The 25,755-nt window shown below is 48.1% G+C and overlaps 1 long non-coding RNA gene across 1 annotated transcript; it reads right to left on the reverse strand.

Moving 5' to 3' along the window:
* Nucleotides 1–531: 531 nt before the first annotated feature.
* LOC140708864 (uncharacterized) lies at nucleotides 532–2,623 on the reverse strand. Its single transcript, XR_012089110.1, has 2 exons — nucleotides 2,376–2,623; nucleotides 532–882 (listed from the first exon to the last, which is right to left on the reverse strand). It is a non-coding gene; the product is annotated as an uncharacterized lncRNA (long non-coding RNA).
* Nucleotides 2,624–25,755: the final 23,132 nt, after the last annotated feature.

The following is a 25,755-nucleotide window of genomic DNA, read 5'->3' on the forward strand; positions in this document are numbered from 1 at the left end:
GGTAACCTTTGAACTGAGACATGAAGGAGGAAAAGAAACCAACCACAAGAAAATCAGGGAAAGGGTAACTCCAGGCAGCAGGAATACCTAGGGTAAAAGCCCTGAGGCCACACTGAGCTTTGCTGTGTGATAGGAACAAGAATGGTGGCCAGTGTGGTGCGGGCTTAGAGAGACAGCCAGTGAAGAACGGAAAAGCCAGATGGAGAGGTGAGCAGGGGCTGCTCCTGTGGTCTTGTGGGCTTGGTACAGAGTCCAGATGAGGAAACTGAGGCTCAGAGAGGTTAAGTAACTTGCCCAAAGTCACACATTTAACAATGGCTGAGCCAGGATTCAGACCTGGGCTCCCAACTTCATACCCAGTCCTCTCAACATTCACCTATGCCCATATGTGGCAAAAGCATTAAACATGTATTTCCAGACAGCACAGCCTGTGCTCTAAGAACACTGTGTGTGTGTGTGTGTGCGCGCACACACAGATGCATCTGTGTGTTTGTATGTGAGTTTTAATTGCAAGGAAAAGTGCACACATCATACATAAAGAGCTCAGTGAATTCTTGCCAAGTGGACACATTCGTGGAATGAGCACCCAGATATAGACAGGACATTCCAGAAGCCCCCTTGATGTCTCTCCTGGTAAATCATCCCCACCACCGCCCCCAAGGTTAACGGCTGTCCTGAATTCTAACCCCATAGATGACTTTTGCTGGTTTTGAACTTTCCACAAAGGGAAGTACACAGTGTGTGCTCTTCCCGTCTGGCTTCTTTCGCTCAGTATCCTGACTGCACGGCTTGGGGAGTTCCGGTAGACCCTGACTGCCACGCTGCGAGAGTACAGGTGGATTCCCAGAGTGCTTCCATCCCATGATGAAGGCCAGGAGAAAGCTGCTCGCACAAAGACAGTTCAAAGTACGTTGTTACATGAAAAAGTCAGGTACAAAACCATCTGTGTAGCTCAGTCCCATTTTTGGAAGGGATAAAAAAGGTCTCTTTTTATTTAGAATAAAAAATGATCCTGAAAAATATGTTAAATTTCCTCTCAACTGTGGTGCATTATAAACACTTAGCAAATCAAAATAGCCTCTGGATGGAGGGGGTCATCTTGTGTTTGGGGCCATGTTGAACAAAAAGTAGGATCTGCCAGCTACACTCACTTGCCATATGAAAATTGTCATTCTCAGCTGGGCTCTGTGGCTCACGCCTATAAATCCCAGCACTTTGGGAAGCTGAGGCGGGCAGACAGGAGTTTGAGATCTGCCTGGCCAACATGGTGAAACCTCATCTCTACAAAAAATACAAAAATTAACCAGGTGTGGTGGTGTGTGCCTGTAATCCCAGCTACTCTGGAGGCTGAGGCAGGAGAATAGCTCAAACCCGGGAGGCAAAGGTTGCAGTAAACCGAGACCGCACCACTGCACTCCAGCCTGACCAACAGAGTAAGACTGTTTCAAAAAAAAAAAAAAAAAAAAAGAAAAGAAGAAGAAGAAGAAACAAAGACTGTCACTCTCTCTGTCACCCTTTTGGCCAACTGATGCACAGTGAAATTACATGAGTTAAATGCCTGGAAGATACAATTCTACAAGATTCAAGTGTTACGTGGAGGATTTTCCTGCGTGGTGGGGATGGCACATGGATTTTTTGTGTTTCCTTATGTATTTATTCTAACTTTTCTTTTCTTTCTTTTTCTCTTTTTTTGAGAGATAGGGTCTCACTCTGTCGGCCAGACTAGAATGTAATGGCACAATCTCGGCTCACTGCAACCTCCGCCTACCAGACTCAAGCCATCCTCTCACTTCAGCCTCCCAAGTAGCTAGGACTACAGGCACATGCCACCATGCCCAGCTAATTTTTGTATTTTTTTTGTAGAGACGGGGTTTCACCACCATGCCCAGGCTGGTCTCAAACTCTGGTATTCAAACGATTTGCCCACCTTGGCCTCCCAAGGTGCTGGGATTACAGGTGAGGGCCGCGACGCCCAGCCTTACTCTAACTAGCAAAAAATAAGAACAATAATTCATATATATTAAATAACAACTGCAGCAGCAGCAGCAGCAGCACAGCAATAAACTGACAAAACAAAAAGAAAGCACATCTGTCCCCATTTATGTGCTTCTGGAAGGTCAGCTAGAGAAAGGGCACGTCACCCCGATGCACTGATCACCCCGATGCACTGAGTCAATTGCACAAGAAAGGGAACACTGACTCCTCCACATCCAGGGGATCATTCAGCCTATATGTGGTTTAAGGGGCAGCCCCAAAGCCAGGTGGACTGGGGTTCAAACCCGAGCCTTGCCCCTTACCAGCTGTGGCTTGGTTACTCCTCCTGCATAACAAACCCACCCCAGAACGGAGCGGTGTAAAGCAGCCATTCTACTCACCTGGAATGATCTCTCTCAGATCCTGTGGTCAGGACTGCAGACAGGGCACGGCAGGACAGCTTGTCTCTGCTCCACAGTGTCTGGGGCCTCAGCTGGGACAGCCTGGAGGCCGAGGGTGACTTGGTGGCTGGGGTGCTGGCCTTGGTCGGAGAGTCTTCACTTGTGTGTCTGGCAGCTGCTGCCGCAGCTGGGCCATCAGAAAGACACCTGTGCATGACTTCTCCATGTGGTCTCTTCACTTGGGCTGGTTTGGGTTTCCTTACAACATGGTGGGAAGGGGGAGTGACTGCTAACGGGTGTGAGCTTCCTTTTGGGGGCAATGCAAGCGTTCTAAAATTAGAGAGTGGTGATGATTGCACAACCCTGTGAATACACCACAACCCACTGGACTGTGTACTTTAAAAGGGTGAGTTTTATGGTATGTGAATTATATCTTAATAAAGCTGGGTTTTTTTTTTTTTTATACAAAAAAAAAAAAAAAAAAGAAGAAGAAGAAGAAACAGATCATGAGGATGAGAGACGCTGCTGTGAGCATCTTAAGACAGCACGATGCCCAGCTGGGTGCACTCCCTGTAATTCCAGCATTTTCGGAGGCCAAGGCGGGAAGATGGCTTGAGCCGAGGAGGCTGCAGTGAGCTATGATCTGGCCACTGGACTCCAGCCTGGGCAACAGAGCAAGACACTGTATTTAAAAAAAAGAAAAGAAAACACAATTTGCCACACTGTGTGAGGCGCTATCTTTCTATGCCTCAGTTTCTTCTTCTGTAAAATGGGACTACTTAATAATCAAATGAACTCATAGGGTCTTTGGGGGTGAAGAGAGGTAATTCTGAGCCTAGTAGCTGGCACCTGGTGAGTGCTCAGGAAGTGTTATTATTTCAAACGATAAAATGCCATAAGGCAGCAGTGCGTAGTGTTAATTAAAACAACGGGTTTTAGAGCCAACCCTCAAATTTGAACCTAGCTTTCCCAGTGGTTAGTTACTTAACCCCTCTAGATCTGTTTCATTATCTGTAAAATGGAGTTAACATAGTACCCACCTCATACGTTGTGACAATTAAATGAGTTAACAGCACGAAGGGCTTGGAACGGTACCTATGTGCAATACAGCACAGTACCCAGTAGGTACTACACAGTTGCTGACTGTTATCGCTTCTGGCATTTCCCTGGCTTCCTGGTGCTGTTTAGGGGGTGTGGATCCATTGGAAGGGTTCGTGTAATAGTAATAACAACAGTGATGCTAACAGTTGGCCCTTATCCACTGTTACAGGCTGAGGAGGGGATGCCAGGCACCCTCTCATACCAGTTGTCTGGGAATTCCACACAGGAGCTGGGCTTCCTCACCGGGAAGGTGAGGCATTCAGCCAGAGGGGACTGGATTCCCAGAGGAGCAGAGGAGCAGAGGGTCCTGGGGCAGCTGAGGGGCTCGCAGGGCTGCGGGGAAGGGAGCTATAGGATGGAGCAGAGAGCGGGAAAGACGGGCCGAGGCCAGACAGCCAAGAAGCTTGCAGCCTGTGCCCTGAGATTCTTGGATGCTGTTTCGTTTTCCTACTGAAAATCCTGGAAAAAACAGCCTTGCCCCATCTTAGGACAAATGTGTTTCTCTCTTCCTTCTTGGCCTCTGAGGGGTGACTCTCTTCCAGCTATCCTCTCGTTCCCTCTGAAGGTTCATAGCCACCCCTAACACAGACAGCTTCTAAGAGCCCCGAACGGTGCTAAAGGCTTTCTGCCTAAGGCTTCCCAGATCCTCACAACAGCTCTATAGAGGTTATGTAGAGAGACCCATTTCACAGAAGAGGATGCTGGGGATGGTGGGAGAAGCTATTTGCACAGGTCATGCACTAATGAGTGACAGAAACAAAATCGATCTCTGACACCTTCTCTCATTCTTCCTACAAATCTCACTGATGGCCTACTCTGCTCCAGGCATAGTTAGACTCGGGGATACAGCAGTGAACGAGAGAAATCATTGCTGGCCAGGCGTGACGGTTCATGCCTGTAATCTCAGCACTTTGGGAGGGTCAGGTGGGCAGATTGCTTGAGGTCAGGAGTTCGAGACCAGCCTGGCCAACATGGTGAAACCCTATGTCTACTAAAAATTTAAAAAAAAGCCGGGAGTGGTGGTTCATGCCTGTAATCCCAGCTACTCAGGAGGCTAAAGCACTTGAACCCAGGAGGTGGAGGTTGCAGTGAGCCAAGATTGTGCCACTACACTCTAGCCTAGGCGACAGAGTGAGACTCTATTTAAAAACAAAAAAAAGAGACATCACTGGTTTCCTTCCCAAGCTGATGCCCTACGGCAGGAGACAACTCAACAACAAGAAAAAATGTCTCCTGTATATTGAGGCCAGGAGGTTCACTGTAGTGACCAACCCAACAGAGCGAGGGAGGAGAATGTCAGGAATGTGGGCGATTTCAGCAGCTTCAGCCCTGAGAAGGGAGGGAGGAAGCCTTGGGAATATCTGGGGGTGGGGCGTGCAGGGCAGAGGGAACAGCATGTGCAAAGGCCCCGAGGTTGGATCATGCAAGCACAATGTGGCTGGAGTACAGTGAGTGAGGGGAGTTTCTCCTATGTGCCAAAGAGTGCTGGGAAACAGGCCAGGCATGTTGGCCGATGCCTGTAATCCTAGCACTTTGGGAGGCCGAAGCAGGAGGATCACTTGAGGTCAGGAGTTTGAGACCAGCCTGGCCAATATGGTGAAACTCCATCTCTATTAAAAATACAAAAATTAGCCAGGTGTGGTGGCACACGCCTGTAGTCCCAGCTTCTTGGGAGGCTGAGGCAGGAAAATCACTTGAACTTGGGAAGGGGAGGTTGCAGTGAGCCGAGGCTGTACCATTGCACTCCAGCCTGGGTGTCACAGTGAGACTCCATCTCAAAAAAAAAAAAAAAAGAAGAAGAAGGTCAGGTGTGGTGGCTTACGCCTGTAATCCCAGCACTTTGGGAGGCCAAGGTGGGCAGATCACCTGAGCCCAGGGGTTCGAGACCAGCCTGACCAACATGGAGAAACCCCATCTCTACTAAAACTACAAAAATTAGCCAGGTGTGGTGGTGCATGCCTGTAATCCCAGCTACTCAGGAGGCTGAGGCTTGAACCCAAGAGGCGGAGGTTTTGGTGAGCCGAAATCGCACCATTGCACTCCAGCCTGGGCAACAAGATTGAAACTCTGTCTCCAAAAAAAAAAAAAAAAAAAAAAAAAAAAGCCGGGAAACACAGTATGTCCAGACTTCAATCTCTTGTCACCACCTCCATGGCCACCGCCCTGTCCTGCCACTGCCACCCTGTACCTGGACCACTGCAGTAGGTCCTCACTGGCCTCTTAGCTTCCACCTTTCTCCACCATCCCACCCCACCCCCTTCACACACACAGTCCAGTCTCCACATATAGCTAGAGGGAGTCTATCACCCACGCAACCACATTGTCCTCTGCTCAGAATCCTCCACAGCTCCCGCCTCACTTAGAGTAAAAGCCAAAGATCCTACGAGACCCTGCAAGATTGGCACTTCATCCCCTGTCTGACCTCATTTCCGCCCCCTTCCCCCTCACTCACTTTTCTCCAGCTGCACTGGCCTTCTTACTGCTCTGCAGACACACAAGGAACAGTCCTGCCCCAGGGCCTTTGCACTTGCTGTTCTTACTGGTTCTTTCCACAGATATCCTCAAGGCTTGCTGTCCTTACCTGCTTCAGGTCTGTGATCAAATGCACCTTCCTCCTAAGGCCTTCCTTGACCACACCCAGCATGCCTCCACCTTTGCAGCACTATTTTCACTATCAGCAGAACTTACCACCCTCTGGCATTTACGTTTTTCCTTCTTTTTGTTCATTGCCTCCCCAACCAGAATATAAGTTGCGTGAAGGCGGAATTTGTGTCAGTTTTGTTTGCAGCTTTCTGGCACATAGTAAGTACTCAATAAATATTGGTTGAGTGAATGAAGTACAAATGAAAAAAAGAATTGAGTGAAGCGATCCTGATGGAGGGTGACAGGGAGTGGTGGGGACTGTGGCAAAACTGGGAGCTCTTGCCCCATCTGGAAGGAACAACTACCACTTGACTGCAGCCTGAAGTTTTCACGTGGGAATGTGGGCTCAGGGTAGCTAGAGAGCCAAGTGTTTCAAGAGAAGCCAGAAACTCCTGCATTTATGTGAAATGTCTTGATTTTGAAACCACTGCTGACCAAAAATCCACATCTTCCATGTTCTTAGGTGGGAGGCTGCTGTTTGAGACTCCAACCTGGGTCAAAATGCTTGCAGATGGATTTTATGGAATCCCAATATACCTGGGAAAGCTGACTGGAGTTACAAGAGGGGTGTCTCGCAAGTGGAGTCAGCTTTTGAGTGTTTCCGTGAAGTAAGTGGCGTTTTCATCGTGAGGTTCTGGAGATGATTTTACTTCCGGGTGAGCTTCCTGCTCTTTTTCCAACTTTCAATCTTACTGTCCGATTCCTGTCAGGCCTGGGCATTTTTCGTCCACTCTGGAGAAAAAAATCAAAAGCAAATATTGGCAGAAGATTGGCTTTATTGTGGTCCTGATAAGGAACAGCATAAAACGGAAAGAGTGAGAGTTTATTCCCCTCCCACAACTTCCACTCTGACCCTACTCCTTTAATATTTACTCACAAATTTCACTTCATAGAAACTCTTGGTGTTAGCTTTGTTACCAACAGGACTGCCATGTGGGGTGTGCCATGGCTCCATTCTACAAATGGCCCAGTGAATGGCTCCCCCTGGAGTTGTGCTGTGATTGCCTGTGAAGTCATGCGTCCCTTAATGACAGGGCTATGTTTTGAGAAGTGCATTGTTAGGCGATTTCGTCATGGTGAGAACATCAGTGTGTACCCACACAAGCCTAGATGGCATAGCCTACCACACACCCAGGCTACACGGTGGAGCCTGTGGCTCCTAGGCTGCAAACCCGTACAGCACGTGACGGTACTGAAAACTGTGGGCCAGTGGTCCCCAGCCTTTTTGGCACCAGGGACTGGTTTTGTGGAAGAAATTTTTTTTGAAAAACCAGTGTGAGGGGGATGGTTCCGGGACGATTCAGGTGCATTACATTTATTGTGCACTTTATTTCTATGATTATTACATTGTAATATATAATGAAATAATTACACAACTAACCATCATGAAGAATCAGGGGGAGCCCTAAGCTTGTTTTCCTGCAACTAGATAGTCCCATCTGGGGGTGATGGGAGACAATGACAGATCATCAGGCATCAGATTCTCAGAAGTGTGCAACCTAGATCCCTCACATGCGCAGTTCACAAAAGGGTTCGAGCTCCTATGAGAATCGAATGACGCCACTGATCTGACAGGAGGCGGCGCTCAGGTGGTCATGTGAGCGATGGGGAGTGGCTGTCAATACAGATGAAGCTTTGCTCACTCACCTGTCACTCACCTCCTGCCGTGCAGCCCAGTTCCTAATAGGCCATGGACTGGTACCTTGCGGGGTTGGGGACCCCTGCTGTAGGCAATGGTAACGCAATGGGAAGTATCTGTCTCTAAGCATAGAGAGCATACGGTACAAATACCGCCTTACAGTCTTCCGGGACCACAGTCGTATATGTGGTCCATCATTGACCAATGTCGTTATGTGATGCACGACTGTGCATATTTGTTTATAGTGTCTCATTTTTATTGTCTGTGGCACAGTAAAATCCTTCTTGCGTTGGCGAATGTTTTCTGCTTTGTAAAAGTAACACAAGCTTGTGGAGAAAAACTCAAGTAGTGTAAAAGGGCGTGTGGTGAAAAATATCTTCCTTCTCATTTCCTCTGACAATTCCTAGTTCCCCTCTTCAGAAGCACCTCCTGTTGCCAGTTTTTAGTGTGTTCTTTTAGAGATATAAACAAATCTCTGTCTCTCTCTCTCCCCTTCTCTCTCCAGTTGTCCCTCCAGTTGTCCCTGGGGGATTGATTCTAGGACCTTCCACAGATATCAAAATCTGTAGATGCTTAAACTCTTACGTAAAATAAAGTAACATTTGTATATAACTTATGCACATCCCCTTGTGCACTTCAAATCATCTCTAAATTATTTATTATATGTAATACCCTGTAAATCCAATGTAAATAGTTGTTTTAATGTATTGTTTAGTGAATAAGGACAAGAAAAAAGTCTGTACATGCTCAGTACAGACAAATTTTTTTTCTTTGAATACATATATATGTGTGTGTGTGTGTGTGTGTGTGTGTGTGTGTATATATATAGAGAGAGAGAGAGAGAGAGAGAGAGACAGAGTCTCACTCTGTTGCCCAGGCTGGAGTGCAGTGGCACGATCTCGGCTCACTGCAACCTCTGCCTCCCAGGTTCAAGTGATTCTCCTGCCTCAGCCTCCTGAATAGCTGGGATTATAGGCGCGTGCCACCACACTGGCTAATTTTTTATATTTTTGGTGGAGACGGGGTTTCACCACGTTGGTCGGGCTGGTCTCAAACTCCCAACCTCAGGTGATCCACCCACCTTGGCCTCCCAAAGTGCTGGGATTACAGGTGTGAGCGACTGCGCCCAGCCTCTTTGAATTTTTTTTTTTTTTTTTTAGATGGAGTCTCACTCTCTAGCCCAGGCTGGAGTGCAGTGGTGCAATCTCAGCTCAATGCAACCTCTGCCTCCCAGGCCCTGGTTCAAGCAATTCTCCTGCCTCAGCCTCCCAAGTAGCTGAAATTACATGTATGTGCCACCATGCCCAGCTAATATTTGTATTTTTAGTAGAGACGGGGTTTCATCATGTTGCCCAGGCTGGTCTTGAACTCCTGACCTCGTGATCCACCAGCCTCAGCCTCCCAAAGTGCTGGGATTATAGGCGTGAGCCACTATGGCCAGCCTCTTTGAATGTTTGTGATCCATCGCTGGTTGAATCTATGGATGGGTGGAGCTCATGGGTATGGAGGGCCAGCTGCACACACACACACACATACAGACACATGCACGCATGCACGTGCACACATGCACATGTAGCATGCCTCTCTATACTTCTGGTGTTTCTCTATAATTTCGTTTTGCATCAGAGGCTTATAGATGGATTGGCAAATTACAGTCCTCAAGCCAAATCTCTCTCACTGTTCTGTATGGCCTGCAAGCTACAAATGGTTTTTACTTTCTACTTTCTTTTTTTTTTTTGAGACAGAGTTTCACTCTTGTTACCAAAGCTAGTGTATGATGGCGCTGGGCAATCTGGGCTCACTGCAACCTCTCCCTCCTGGGTTCAAACGATTCTCCTGCCTCAGCCTCCCAAGTAGCTGGGATTACAGGCATGCACCTCCATGCCCAGCTAATTTTTTGTATTTAGTAGAGACGGGGTTTCACCATGTTGGTCAGGCTGGTCTTGAACTCCTGAACTCAGGTGATTCACCCAGCTCAGCCTCCCAAAGTGCTGGGATTACAGGCATGAACCACCATGCCTGGCTGCTTTCTACGTTTTTAAATGATTTTTAAAATTTGAAAGAAAGGCCAGGCATGTTGTCTCATGCCTATAATCTCAACACTTCGGAAGGCTGAGGCGGGTAGATCACTTGAGCCTGGCAGTTTGAGGCCAGCCTGGGCAACATAAGGAGACTCCATCTCTACAAAAAATACAAAAATTGGCCGGGGGCGGTGGCACAGGCCTATAGTCCCAGCTACACAGGAGGCTGAGGCAGGAGGATCACCTGAGCCTAGGGAGGTTGAGGCTGCAGTGAGCTGTGATTGTACAGCTGCACTCTGGCCTGGGTGACAGAGTGAGACACTGTCTCAAAACAAAACAAAATTGAGGCCAGGTGTAGTGGCTCACACCTGTAATCCCAACACTTTGGGAGGCTGAGGCAGGCAAATCACTTGAGGTCAGGAGTTTGAGACCAGCCCAGCCAACATGGTGAAACCCCATCTCTACTAAAAATACAAAAATTAGCCGGGCATGGTGGCTGTGTGCCTGTAGTCCCAGCTACTCGGGAGACAAGCACGAGAATCACTTGAACCCAGGAGGCGGAGGTTGCAGTGAGCCAAGATCACGCCACTGCACTCCAGCCTGTGATACACAGAGAGACTCTGTCTCAAAAAAAAAAAAAAGAAAGAAAGAAGAAGAATGCTTTATGACACACAAAAATTATATGCAATGTACATCTGTGTCCATAGATAAAGTTTTATTGATACACAGCCCAGCTGCTTTGTGCACTGCCTATGATGGCTTTCATGTGAACCACGATGACAGAGCTGAGCAGCTGCAACACAGACTGTACCGCTTGCAATGCCCAAAGCATTTTCTATGCAGCCCTTTACAGAAAAAGTCTGCAGATATGGTTCTGTACCTTGCACATATTGTTCTGTACCTAGCTGTTCTCACATCACAATAGATCCCATACGCCTTTTGCTATCGGCACATATTGAGCTACTTTATTTCTTTGAATAAAGTCTCTGACATATGTCCCTGTGTCACTGGGCCATTAGTTATCCAGTTCTTATGACGGACTCCCAAACTCTTATTTAAACGAAAAGATTTCATGCCTTAGGAACGTCTGAAAATTCCTCACAAGGACAAGAAATCTCAAGGAGTCATTCTGTTTATTATTTATATCTTGTTCTCTCAGAAATCGGATTTGTGGTGGCTTTCCAGAGGAGAGGCAGACCCAGTAAAACCATAAAACCACGAAGACAGAGGTGAAATACCAGGAAAGACTTGGACTTGAGATGCCTGTCCTTCCCAGCTGAGGAAGCCTGGATTATATTTGAGCTCAAGGCTTTATTTGAATCATATCTGCAGATGATGCAAAAATCTTTGTGGGTGTTTATTTTCCTCAAGAGGGAGTTTGAAGGCAGAACGCCTCTGAGAAGTTGGAAAAAAGGCCAAGCAGGATAACATAGAACAGCGTTTCCTACCCTTACATTTGCCAAATCTTGAAGCAAATGATCTATTATTTACTTAATATTTTTCTTTAACTATTTTTTTTTCCAAAAAACCTTAAATGTAGTTGTTTTTTAGTTGTTGTGGTTCTGATTGATGAGATAGCTATAAACATTTTTTTTTTTTAAAATCTGAGACAGAGTCTCATTTTGTCACCCAGGCTGGAGTGCAGTGGCACAATCTGGGCTTATTCACCCCCACCTCCCAGGTTCAAGTGATTCTCCTGCCTCAACCTCCTGAGTAGCTGGAACTACAGACACCAACCACCACCATGCCTGGTTAATTTTTGTATTTTTAGTAGAGATGGGTTTTCATCATGTTGGCCAGGCTGGTCTTGAACTCCTGACCTCAAGTGATCCACCAGTCTCAGTCTCCCAAAGTGCTGGAATTACAGGTGTGAGCCACCACACCTGGCCTACATGTTTTTTTCAAATGCATTTAAATACTTAATAAATACTAAAATTATTTAAAAACACCACTTCATTCATGTACCACCTCTGATCACATTGCAAACAACATGGGTGCCTGTGCTAAACATTTTTAAATGCTGGAGTATCAGACACTGGGGGTTGCCTTGCCAACTGCTATTCCCCTCTTCTTTCCTGCTGAGAAAACCCTGACTTTGTGCAGCTGGCTGTGTGCCCAGTCCTAGGGGAAAAACTGCATTTGCTTTACCCGATCATGGCCACCCTGTTCTCCTGGACCTGTGATTGGCTCAGGGGGAGTCACATGACCCAGTTCTGTCCAAAGGGAAACTCAGCTGGGGGCTTCTAGGAAAGCGTTTCAAACTCTATGACAAGAAAGAGGCACATAAAGAGAAACCTATTTGCCCCTTTCCTTCTCTGCCTGCTTTGGACATTGTTGTGTGAAGAGGTGACGAGTGAGCTGTGGCAGCCATCTGTGATGTGAAGACCAGACTGAGGACAAGTTGCTGACTTGCTGTTGATGGAGGAGAGGAAGAGTGCAAAGGCTGTGGGTCCATTATGACAACTTTAAGATGACAAATACACCATGAGGTCTCCAGTCTCCCCAGAAGTCTTTAAAACAAACAGTAAATGTGATTAGGGTCTAAACTGCTCAGTGGAGCCTCTGAAGCTAGCTTAATAGACCCGACTGGCTTTGTGTTTTCGAGCTGGACTCCAGGGTCACACACACTCATGTTCATATTCCAGCTCCACCAAATACTCCTGGCTCTGTTGCCCAAGGCAAGTGACTTCATTTTTCTAAGCCCTTGTTTTCCTATCCGTAAAACTGCAATAGTAATACTAGTTATCTCAGACAGTGACTTTTGAGAAACAACTTTTAAATGTATCTACAGCATTTAGAATATAGTAAGTGTTAACTGCTATCATCATCATCATTGTGTCTTTAGTATTCATACAGTCCTTTTAAAATAGGGAGAAAGACTACATGGACAGAGACAGGAAGACAGGAAGTTGACAGCACCTAATTAAAGGCCACTAGCCAGGCACAAGATGAGCAGAAAATGATCTAAGGGTCAGAGCTGACCACAAGCTGCAGATGAATCAGCTTTTCAGTGAACAAGCTCCACGCAAGCCTGGAAGGCTGGGTGACAAGCGTGATCGGCAGACTCCTGGCTGTGAACCTTCTGTTCCATGATGCGTGACTCACACCTTTCCAGGAGCACTGGGTTTGCATTTGGTTATGTCATCGTTTTAAAGGATGTGGGGAAGCTGTCCTGGGTCCAAAGGCAAGGAGACAGTGACCCAGGGGCGATTTACATAAGAGTTTGGAAAGATTCAGGGGCAAGATCATCATCATCACTGCCTCCATGGGAAGCGTTTAATTTACAAAGTAGCTGTTGGCCATGCATACAGCAGCCTGAATGAAAGGAATGGACCACGAGGTTGTCTTGAGCAGAAAGAGCACTGGGTGATGAGTCAGTAAACTCATGACTCCATCACGTGACACTGGGGAAATTTTCTCTGCATTCCAGACCTCAGTATCTCCGTGTGTATGGTGGGAATCCAGAGCAACCTATGGTCCTGAGGAGGTGTGACATGTAGAAATGCATTCAGCTGCAAATAACTGGAAATCCACCTGACTGAAGCTCAGACCTGAAAGGGTTTATTTATAGCACCAAATAAAAAGTTCAGAGGAAGGCATTCCTCCATTCTTGTGCCTCAGCCTCCCCAGTAGCTGGGATTACAGGTCCATGCCACCACGCCCAGTTAATTTTTGTATTTTTAATAGAGACAGAGTTTCACCATGTTGCCCAGGCTGGCCTTGAACTCCTGACCTCAAGCGATCCACCTGCCTCAGCCTCCCAAAGTGCTGGGATTACAGGTGTGAGCCACTGCACCCAGCCCTCAACTCCCAGATTTTACATGGATGTCTCATGGTCTGCTTTTGCCATAGCTATTTGTTTTCCAGCCTGGAAACAGCTATACAACCACTTGTATAGTCAGGGTCTTTTGGTTGAAAGTGACAGAAACAAACCCAACTCAAAGTGACTTACGAAAAGAAATAGTGTGTGTTTCTGTGAATGTTTTGGTTCATGTAAATGAAAAGACCAGATGGTTTCAACTTCAGGAATGGCTGGATCCAGGTGTGCACCTGTTGTTTAGGAAGCATGCTGTTTCCACTTCTTGGTTCTGTTTTCCTCTGTGTCAGTTAGGATCACCTTATGTGGTGGCAAAAATAGTCCCCAGTATCCCCCAGCTTCCACTCTGCCAGATAGACAAGCCACGTGAGCAGAAGCTGACTTTCCATGTAGCCTCAGCACATGCCTAGGGGTTGACTGTGATTGGCCAAACTTGGGTCACATGCCCATCTCAGACCAATCCCTGGGACCGGTGGGATGGAATATGCTGACTTCCCAGGCCTGATTCATCCACCCCCTCTGGCTGGGGAGGCACATGGAGCGATAGTGGTGGAAGGGTGCTGTTACCAGAACACGGGGGAGGAACAGTGGTCAGGTACAAACAGCAGCTGGCCATGGAACCAGCCCCTTGCCTTTCCTGCTGTATCTACTTCAAGGCCTCCTTTGGACTTGCCTTGTACTCAGTACATGCTTGTCAATGAAAGAGTGATGCTACAAGTAGACGCAGGAAGGGTCTCAGGAACCATTTCCCAGGAGTACTTAGGCGGCTTCTGATTTTTCACGTCCTGCCCATCTTCCTTCTAATCTCATAGGCTGGCATCCGTTCAAACTGCCAAGCCTCAGCAGCAGAGCGCGGCTGCTTCACGGGCTGTGTACCACGGTGGGCACCCACCCACTGCAGGCCTGGGCAGAGGAAGGGTGAATCAAGAGTGGCTCACTCTGTCCTGTGGAAAGTGCACAGGAGGCTCCTGCCCGGGAGATGATGAGCAGGGGCTGACACAGGCAGGTGTCACCCTCCTCTTTCCTCCTCATTGGCCACTCCCACAGGCCACACTTTCACCCGGTTCTCTTTCTCACCAGGAACTTCCGAAGAATCCCCTTCATGCCTGAGTCATCGCTCAGGTGCTCGCAGGGACTGGGCGGCTGATGCTGCAGAGGGAGGCAGGTTCAGGGGACTGACAAGCTCCGGCACACACACTTTATCTACAGAGGTACCTGGAACTCACTGCAGCCCTCGTGGTCCTGTACAAATGCGGGAGCCATGTAGCCAGAACTTCTGAATTTTTAAAAAATAGACTTTATTTATTTAATTTATTTATTTATATATTTTTTAGATGGAGTCTCGCTCTGTTGCCCAGGATGGAGTACAGTGGCACCATCTCAGCTCATTGCAACCTCCACCTCCCAGGTTCAAGCGATTCTCCTGCCTCAGCCCCCGCTAGTAGCTGGGATTACAGGTGCGTGCCACCAAGCCCGGCTGATTTTGGTATTTTTAGTAGAGACGGGGTTTCGCCATGTTGGCCAGGCTGGTCTTGAACTCCTGACCTCAGGTGATCCACCTGCTGTGGCCTCCCAAAGTGCCGGGGTTACAGACGTGAGCCACCGCACCTGGCCAAAAGTAGATTTTATTTATTTATTTTTGTGTGTGTGAAGTAAAAGCAAGTTTATTAAGAAAATAAAGGAATAAAAGAATGACCACTCCATAGACAGAGCAGCCCTGAAGGCTGCTGATTGCCTTTTTTTTTTTTTTTTTTTTTGGTGATGGAGTTTTGCTCTTGTTGCCCAGGCTGGAGTACAATGGCACGATCTCAGCTCACTGCAATCTCCGCCTCCCGGGTTCAAACGATTCTCCTTCCTCAGCCTCCCAAGTAACTGGGATTACAGGCATGTGCCACCACGCCCAGCTAATTTTATATTTTTAGTAGAGACAGGGTTTCTCCCTGTTGATTAGGCTGGTCTCGAACACCTGACCTCAGGTGATCTGCCTGCCTCGGCCTCCCAAAGGGTTGGAATTACAGGCATGAGCCACTGCGCCTGGCCTGGCTGCCCATTTTTATGGTTATTTCTTGATCATATGCTAAACAAGGGGTAGATTATTGATGCCTCCCCTTTTTAGACCATATAGAGTAACTTCCTGACATTGTCATGGCATTTGTAAACTGTCATGGTGTTGGTGGGAGTGTAGCAGTGAAGATGACCAGAGGTTACTCTCGTGGCCATTTTGATTTTGGTGGGTTTGGCCAGCTCCTTTACTGCATCCTGTTTTATCAGCAAGGTCTTTATGACCTGTACTTTGTGCTGACCTCTTTTCTCATCCTGTGACTTAGAATGCCTTTATTTTTTAAGGAAACTTTAGGCTCACAGCAAAATGGAGAGAAAGGTGCAGAGATTTTTTACCTACCCCCTCCCCCGACACAGGCATAGCCTCCACTATTACCAACATCGCCCACCAGGGTGGTACATTTGATACAATCAATGAACTACATGGATGCATCACTGTCACCCAAAGTCCATAATTTGCTTTAGGGTTCACTCTTGGTGTTGTCCATCCTGTGGGTTCGGCCAAATGTGTAATGACGGGAATCCACCATTGTCGTATCATACACAGTCATATCACTGCCCTAGAAAGTCCTCTATGCCCTGCCTGGACATCTCTTCCTCCCTTCCACTCCTGGAAGCCACCTATCTTTTTATTGTCTCCATAGTTTTGCATTTTCCAGATTGATTTTTTTATGGCATCTTTTTGCGGTAGCCACTGGCTTCTGCTATCCCACCAGCAGCCACTCTGAATGGTTGATACCCAGGCCAGTCTGGTTAAATATTTTGAATACAATTCCTGAAAATATCCCTTTCTTTCCATACTGAGGATAAATTCTAATTTTACAAAACCATCACACAGGCCAAATCAAACATTCTACAGGCTGCATTTGGCCCGTGGGCCACCAGTTTGAGACATCGGACGCGGGAATTAAGAAAGAAGCTGGAGTCTAGAAGTCCTATTTCAGCTCTGCCACTTCCTAGCTGTGTGACCTTGGGCGGGTCACTTTGCCTCTCTGAGCCTATGTGTCAAGTGAAGGCCTTGAGCATGTGATTACGGGGATGTGATTATTGGTGCTTCCTCAGCGCCAATCTGAGGCCTGATGTCGTGGCATATTCAGAAGCCTCCCAGGATCTCCTTATGCACAACAAACCAAAACATACAAGAATTGCTCTTATAAAATTAGGAGACAACAAAACATCAAAAATCCCCAGAAACATACAAGTTCCTGGGCTAGAGAGAAACCAGAGATCGGCAGATTGAGACTTGCTGCCTGCTTGCCTGGGCAGAGGGAAAACCACTTTCTCTACATCTCAGAAACCCTCTGTTACTTTAGTCTCCTTGACAAGGACCAACGTTGACCCAGGGTCAGGAGCCCGGCTCTAGAGCCAGGCAGTCTGGGATCTAATCCCAGTTCTGCCAAGCACTAGCTGTGTGGCCTTGGGTGAGAAACTTAACCTGTCTGGGTTTTACAGCTTCAGGGCTGCTGTTCATGTCATGGTCTGTGTGACTGGGACCCCCTGGAGCTGGGCAGTGCATGGCTATTCCTGGTGGCTCTGAGGTCCTTCTCCAGGAAATGGGAATGGTGTCTGTGAGGATTAAATGAGTGAACGCATACAATATGCTTGAGGCAGTGCCTGGCACAAGGCAATGGCTGACTGGGCAGAAGTGGCGTTCGTTCTGCTCTGTGCCACACGTGTTGCCTGTACCTGGCACTGCTGGGCTGCAAGTGTCCCACTATCAAGAAGAGAACCCTGAGGCTCAGAGAAGAAAACCATGGTTCAGAGAGGGTCAGTAACTTACCCAGGCTCACCCAGCTAGTAAGTGGCAGGTAACAACAACAAGAACACAAAAGCGATCATGTAACAAGATTGGAAACAGCTAATACCAGCTTGGCACTACTAGCTGCCACATGCTGGGTCCACGGCTTTAAGCACATGACCTCGGAGTCTGGCGCTAACATCCGTGCTCTGCTCCTCTCAGCCCGCCCTAGGTGGACGTATTTCCTGCTGCCCTAAACTCCACTTGGAACCTGAGAGAGGGTCGGCTCCCGCAGGCCTGTGAGCACAAGGGTGGGTCTCTGAGTCTAGCTCTCCGGGTTCATGGATCGCTTCCCAGTGGGACACCCTGGCCCTGTGACCACAGCCTCACCCCTCACTCCCCTTTTATCCTTGGATTTCAAAGCACTTTACACTCACACACTAATTAGAGAAGACACTTTCCTGTTCTCCAGAGAGGCAGGTATTTTTAATTAACTGCTCTTGCGAGGCCGCAGGGCATGGGGCTGCAAATTCTAATTCTAGGATATGGACTCACAGAACGCGATCCAGGGTGTCTTTGACCGCCACTTCCTCAGAGGCCCTCCTGGACTGACTACCTGATCCAAAGTCGACCCCCCACCCTCAGCTCATCCACCTGCCCGGTTCCTGTGTACTACCTGTGTCACTGTTTTGCCTTTGTTTTTTTGAGACAGGGTCTTTCTCTGTCGTAGTGGTGCAGTCTTGCTCACTGCGAACTCTGACTCCCAGGCTCAAGTGGTCCTCTGGCCTCAGCCTCCCATCTCAGCCTCCTGAGTAGCTAGGGATTACAGGCATGAGCCACCACGCCTGGCTTTTTTTTTTTTTATGTGTATTTATTTGCATATTGACTTACAGTAATAACAGCAGCTATATTTATAGAACAGCCACTGTGTGCTGGGCCTGCACTTTGATTGTATTATCCTCCTGGGGCACAGAGAGGTTAAGGAACTTCTTCAAGTTCACTCAGCAGGTGAGGAAGCTATATGTTTTTGGCTTGCTTGTTCACTTGTGTGTGCTTAGTGTTTGTCTTCCCCAGGAGAACATCTGTTTTGTTCATTGCTGTGTGATTGCAGTGCCTAGAACAGTGCCTGGCACCTAGTAGGCACTCAATAAATACATGATGATGGGTGAATTTGGAATCCTGCACTCAGCTTGTGTCACAGCCCAAGTGTTTGTGTAAACATAGACAACTCCTTCTGTGCCTCAGGGAGAAGGAAAACCACAAGGTGGCTCTTTCCTAATTCTCTGCTCTTTCACACCTCCAGCTTTTGCTCAAGTGACTTCCTTTGCTTGCTTTCTCCTTTTCCATCGTTTATCTCAGAGGTCAGTAAACTCTGGCCTGGGGGCCAAATCTGGCTCAGCTTGTGGTTTTTGTCAATAAAGTTTTATTGAAACGCAGCCACATCTATTTCAGTTTTATCTGTGACTGCTTTAGATCTGTAATCATAGTTGTCACAGGAACTCATGAAGCATAAATATTTACTATTTAGCCCTTTACAGAAAAGGTTTTCCATCCCTGCTCTAGCTGACTTTACCCTTTTAAGAATGAGTTAAAAGGCCTTCTCCTCCAGGAAGGATTCTGTGATTTCCTAGGCTGGATTAAGGGGTCCTGTTTGGTGTTCCCATAGCCCCATGTTTCTCTCTAATATAGAGTTTCTCCCAGCTCTAGGAGCCTTTTTAGACATCTTTCCCTGATTGCCCAATCCCCTCCCCTCATGAAATTTTTTAAATTGACGAACAAAAACTTGCATGTATTTTTTAAATGGACAAATAAAAATTGTATATAGGTATTTGCATATATTTATAAATTTATAAATTTGGGCAGGCCGCAGTGGCTCATATCTAGTTACCTCAGCACTTTGGGAGGCCGAGGCGGGTGGATTACCTGAGGTCAGGAGTTCGAGAACAGCCTGGCCAACATGGAGAAATACTGTCTCTACTAAAAATACAAAAATTAGCCGGGTGTGGTGATGTGCCTGTAATCCCAGCTACAGCTACGCGGGAGGCTGAGGCAGGAGAATCGCCTGAACCTGGGAGGCGGAGGTTGCAGTGAGCTGAGATCGTGCCACTGCACTTCAGCCTGGGTGACAAGAGTGAGACTCTGTCTCAAAAAAAAAATTATAAATTTATATACAACATGATGTTTTGAAATATACATACATTGTGGAACGGCTAAATCAAGCCTCATAAAAACGTAATTTTTATACTATTTGTTTGTTTACATACTGCAGCCCTTTGAAGGGCCACAAATCATTGCAATATCTAAACATTTTGCCCCTGTTAAGGATGCATGCTAATATAACACCCATTGGACTGTATTCATTCAGTTGAACAAAATGCATGAGCACCTACTATGTGCCAGGCCCTGTTCTAGGCACACAGGCCACAGGGTGAACATAGCAGCCACCGTCCTTCCATCTGATTGTCTGTTCATGGGATGGTCCCTCACCTCTCTGGGCAACTTGGAAGTGGGGACTCAGGTAATTCAACTTTAAATAAAATTTTTTTTCCCAGAGCGTGGCACATAGTAGGCATTTAATGAGTTGAACAGCTTGTTAATGCGAATAGCTATGGAGATGTAAAGGCACGGGATGTATGGGTGATTGGGAAAAATAAAATTGCATTGAAATGGAGACAGGGATTGTCGGTGTGCTTTGGAGATTTTCAATGTGAAAATCTGAATAACTGCTGGTCATTCAGTCACCAGACATTTATTCTGAAATCTGGATAATGAGGCCACAGCTGGGCACCATCCTTTTCAAGTCTCTACGATGCAGATGTCACGAACGGCAGTCCCAACTCCGGATGTGCATTTTGATTGTTCTTCACAGTGTTAAGAAATGACACACATACACACACACACACAAAATTGATTATCAATCTTTAGAAATTGAGAAATTTCATATAAAAGTCCAAATTTCTGTCTTCTCTGAAACAGAAGGGAAAACCCTGGCAGCCCTGGGCCTGCGTTCCTCATTGGCAGGGATCAGGTAGAGATGAGTGGCAGCTGCCCCTTTCATCTAATTTAAAATTCATGTATCAATTAATTAATTACTTTTTTGAAAGAGTCTCGCTCTGTCGCCCAGGCTGGAGCGCAATGGCGCGATCTCGGCTCACTGCAGCCTCTGCCTCCCAGGTTCAAGCGTGTCTCATGTCTCAGCCTCCTGAGTAGCTGGGATTACAGGCCCACAGCACTGCACCCAGCAGATTTTTGTATTTTTTGGCAGAGATGGAGTTTTGCCATGTTGGCCAGGCTGGTCGCAAACTCCTGACCTCAAGTGGTCCGCCTGCCTCGGCCTCCCAAAGTGCTGGGATTACAGGTGTGAGCCACTGCACCTAGCCTAGATGCTCCTTTTGCAAAATACCCCAGTGAGATGCTGTGTAGAAGCACACACACACACACACACGCGCGCACACACACACACACACACACACACGCACACACACACACACATACACGCGCACACACACACACACACACGCACGCGCACACACACACACACGCACGCGCGCGCACACACACACACACACACACACGCGCGCACACACACACACACACACACACGCACACACACACACACATACACGCGCACACACACACACACACACGCACGCGCACACACACACACACGCACGCGCGCGCACACACACACACACACACACATACACGCGCACACACACACACACACACACATACACGCACACAAATGAAGAATTCTCTGATAGGTATCTAACTGTGACCCTCCTGCCATGACATCCTGGGGTCAACAACTCAAAAGGCTTTAGGAGCCCGGTAGGAAACGCAAATGGAGTGAAACCAAGTCTGCTGTGGCCGCACAGGGGAGGGGAGGCTTGAGCGTCCAGCTGGAGCCTTTTTTTGACTGCTGGGAGGGACAAGACATGAGCCCGGAACTGGGAGACCGAGAGATAAAACCTGGCACCATCCCAGCACTTCATATAGAACCCACTAGGTCACTGGGCCTGGCTTTGACTCTTGCCAGACTAGTGGCCGTGGCGGGGTGGTGGGGGTTAAATTTTCTATGGGAGGATTCACTGTAATACAGTTGGCATAACTGCTCCGTTCTTTCTTGAACTCAGGAAATTGCAGCTCTGTGCTAATGGTGATCACATTGGTAGGGGGTGATTGATTAAATTATTAAAAACAAAAAGGAGCTACTCTGAATGTCTTTTCTGACTGCTTTTGGTGAGAAATCCAGGGAATTCTTCACTTATTGTGTAGTGTGTGTGTGTGTGTTCATGCCAAGTGTGTTTCCACACAGCATCTCACTGGGGTATTTTGGAAAACAAGCATTGACAGTGTACTGTAAGAGGAGGCTGTGCAAGGGCAACTGAACCTTTGGGACTAAACGTTGGCCCACTCTTTGGTTGGCGTCTATCCTCCCCACCAGACTGGGAGCTCCAGGGGGACAGCAACTTGCCTGCTTTGTTCTCCACGTACCCGTGAGCTGGACACATAATAGGTTCAAAATTATTAAGGAAAACCTTTGGTTACAGCTGGCTTGTCCCCTGCACAGTCCTAGTGTGTCCTCTGGGATCCTCTGGACATTTCCATGTGCTCTTCCCTCTGCCTGAGTAGCTCTCACTGTCCCTTTGGCTCAGTTAATACCCCATCTCCATTCATATCTCAGCTCCACGTCACCTCCTCAGGGAGGCCTTCCCTGATTTTCCAGACAAGGTTGGGTCCCCCTATTAAATGTCTTTGTATGATTCATTCATTCATTTTCCCTCTCATCACTTAAACATTAAATGACTTCTCCAACAAACAGCCACAGGGCTCCTACTCTGCTCCAGGTTTTGTTCCAGGCACTGGGGACACAGCCCCTGCCCACATTCACAGAGCCCATATTTGGGGATCATTCAACACATAAGTATACAATATAACTTCAGGCTGTGATATGGGCTATGAAGTCAACATACCAGGGTGACATGGTTAGAAAGTGACTGGTGGGAGGTGGTGGGGGATGGTTGGTGAGGTGACCCCATAAGGAGGTGACATATGAATCAAGATTTGAACTAGAAGGAGGAGTTGGCCATGGGTAGATCTGGGGAAAAGCATCTGAAGAGAGGGAACAGCAAGTGTGAAGGTCCTGAAGCAGGAACATGTCCAGCACAACTGAAAAACAGCCAACAGCCCATTATGGCTGGAGCAGGGCAGGGAGAGGTGAGCGCAGGAAAGGGAAGGGCTGGAAGATGGTTCAGGACCTTGAGGACCTGAACTTTGACCTGGGAGGGGAGGGCAGCCTATGGAGGGTTTTTAAAAATTTATTTCTATTTATTTTTTACTTTTTGAGACAGAATCTCACTCTGTTGCCCAGGCTGGAGTGCAGTGGCACGATCTTGACTCACTGCAACCTCTGCCTCCCAGGTTCAAGTGATTCTTCTGCCTCAGCCTCCTGAGTAGCTGGGATTACAGGCTCATGTCACCACGCCTAGCTAATTTTTGTATTTTTAGTAGAGACAGGGTTTCACCATGTTGGCCACACAGGTCTCGAACTCCTGACCTCAGGTCTCCCAAAGTGCTGGAATTACAGGCGTGAGTCACCATGCCCTGCCTGAAAGGTTTTATTTATTTATTTGTTTGTTTGAGATGGAGACTTGCTCTGTCAGCCAGGCTGGAGTATAGTGGCATGATCTCAGCTCACTGCAACCTCTGCCTCCCAGGTTCAAGTGATTCTCCTACCTCAGCCTCCTGAGTAGCTGGGACTACAGGTGTGCACCACCACACCTGGCTAATTTTTGTATTTTAAGTAGAGATGGGGTTTCACCACGTTGGCCAGGCTGGTCTCGAACTCCTGACCTCAGGTGATCCGCTCGCCTTGGCCTCCCAAAGTGCTGGGATTACAGGCGTGAGCCATTGCGCTCAGCCCATTGGAGGGTTTTAACAACAAGATTCTCTGTTGCTTCCCAGTCTCAGCCTTCTCCGCATTTGCAGTGCTGCATCTGTGGGACTGAGTGGTGCTGGGCTTTCCATCTGATTGTGAGTTGCTAGATCTGCCACGTTCATCCTGTGCTGCAAGTATCTGTTTCTGACTCTTAGAATGTGTCGGTCTCAGGCTAGGTGCCCCCAGAAGCAGACACCGAGGCAAGGATGCAAGTGGTTTGTTTGGGAGGTGGTCTTAGGAAGTAAGGGAGTAAGGGAGTGGGGACATGAGACAGAGATGAGAAGACACACACAGGGGACATTTTTGAGCAAGTTACTGGTCTGGGCAACTGGGGCTCGATCCCACTAGGGAACTCTGGGAGCCAGTGTAAACACGCCTCCAGGCTATCTCCACCAAGGGGCAAGGAAACGGGTGTCTTCCTCCATCAACTCCTGTCAGTGGTTGGTTGAGGGCAGCTGCCAGGGGCATGATCTCTCAGGTACTTCGCTTGTCCTGCATGGGCTCAGTGGCCTGTGGTGGCCAGAGAAAGCCGTTGGCAAAAAGATGTAGGTGCTGGTGACCTGAAGCCTAGGCCAGCACACAGGACTGGTGGGTGCAGAGGGGCGTGGCTGCCGCGGTCGCTGGGTGCAGTCTGTATTTCAGTAAATGAGCCACTGCTCACCAACAGAACAGCCTCTGGATGTGGATTAGACCCGGGCATCACTCCCTCTTGAATTTTTCACAAATCCCTGGAGTTCCTCAGGGGGTTACCTTTTGCTTCAGTGTCTGGGTTTTGTGTGGCTGAGATGGAAGGTTCTGAAAGCCTGGCCTGCCATCCTAGGAGGCTGGGGCTCACCACCTCCTGGGAATTGAGGGAGGAAAAATTTGGAAGTAGTTCCCTCAACAGTCCCTGATCCTGTCTCACATGGACAGACAGACAGACAGATGGGCAGTCCTGCTGGTGTGGGCCCTGCATTCCAGGGGCAAAACCCTTCTCTTCCTCCTGAGCCAGGGAGAACTGGACCATATTCAGATGGCACCATGCCCTCCACCCACCACCCGGAAACTGGCCTTGCTGGCGACGGGTGGGTGGGGAGGAAGGCTGAACTGTTGGGGCATGTTCCCAGCCTCGGAAACAGGGCAGGCAGCAGGGGTGGGTTGCAGGGATGGGCTGAGGTTAGAGATTCCCCTTGATGACAATCCCTCTCCCCACAAATGGGCCTGTGTGGACAGAGAGGGCGAGTGATAGGAAGATGCGGTGAGGGCAGAGAGACGCCTTCCAGGGGAAGAAATTAGAGAATCCTGCCCAAGACCTGGAGCCCACGAAGCCTCCCACCTCCTGGGGCTCCAGGTGCGGGTGGGCATCCTCTCCTGAGACCAGGGCTCCTCGCCCGCAGCCCTGTTGATTCTTCCTGGCAGGGGCTGTGCTGTGTGCTGTAGGGTACTGAGCAGCATCCCTGACGGTCACCCACTCCCAGTCGCGGTGATTGAAAATGCAGGGCTGGGTGCGGTGGCTCACACCTGTAATCCCAGCGCTTTGGGAGGCCGAGGTGGGCGGATCACTTGAGGTCAGGAGTTTGAGACTAGCCTAGCCAACACATTGAAACCCTGTCTCTACTAAAAATACAAAAATTAGCTGGGTGTGTCTCAAAAAAAAAAAAAAAAAAAAAAAAGAAAAGAAAAAGAAAGAAAGAGAAAGAAAAGAAAAAAGAAAAAATAAAATGCCTTCAGGCATTGCCAAATGTCTCCCAGGGTACAAAAGTGTCCCTGGTTAAGACCCACTGCATTACACCCGCTGAAGCAAACCCCTTAAACCAACCAGACAGAAGGGCTGGGCAGGCATGAGGACTTGGGACTGCCCCCCTTTCACCCTCCACTGCTTCTCTTTATTCCTTCCCCAGACTGGCAGATCTGGTTCTGCTACCCTCCCCATACCGGGATCATTTGGGCAGGGGCTGAACCTCTCTCAGCCTCCATTTTCTCATCTGAAAAATGGGCCTTAAGAGGCTTTCCTGCATAGGCCCATTTGGAATGATGATTATAATCATAACGTTGATGGTTATAATAAAACAGCTCACACTTTCAGAATGCCGACTTTGTTCCAAGCCCTGCGGTAAGTGATTTACATGTCTCAACACATTAAGGCTTCACACCCGGAGTGTGAGGCTCGGGCTGACAGTGTAGACACCCACTGCCCGTGCCTGGGCTGCTAACTTGCTCTTCTCCCCTCCTTAGGGTGTCACATTCCACATTCCAGCCAGTGGGAAAAGGAAAGGGGGAATGGCATATCCTTTCCCTTTAAAGTACAACCTGGGCTGGGCATGGTGGCATGAGCCAGAAGTCCCAGCTACTTGGGAGGCTGAGGCAGGAGGATCACTTGAGTTCAAGAGTTCTGGGTTGTAGTGAGCTGTGTCAATCGGGTATCTGCACTAAGCTAGGT

The sequence above is a fragment of the Chlorocebus sabaeus genome, chromosome 2 (genome assembly GCF_047675955.1).
Source record: "Chlorocebus sabaeus isolate Y175 chromosome 2, mChlSab1.0.hap1, whole genome shotgun sequence".
Classification (NCBI taxonomy): Eukaryota; Metazoa; Chordata; class Mammalia; order Primates; family Cercopithecidae; genus Chlorocebus; species Chlorocebus sabaeus.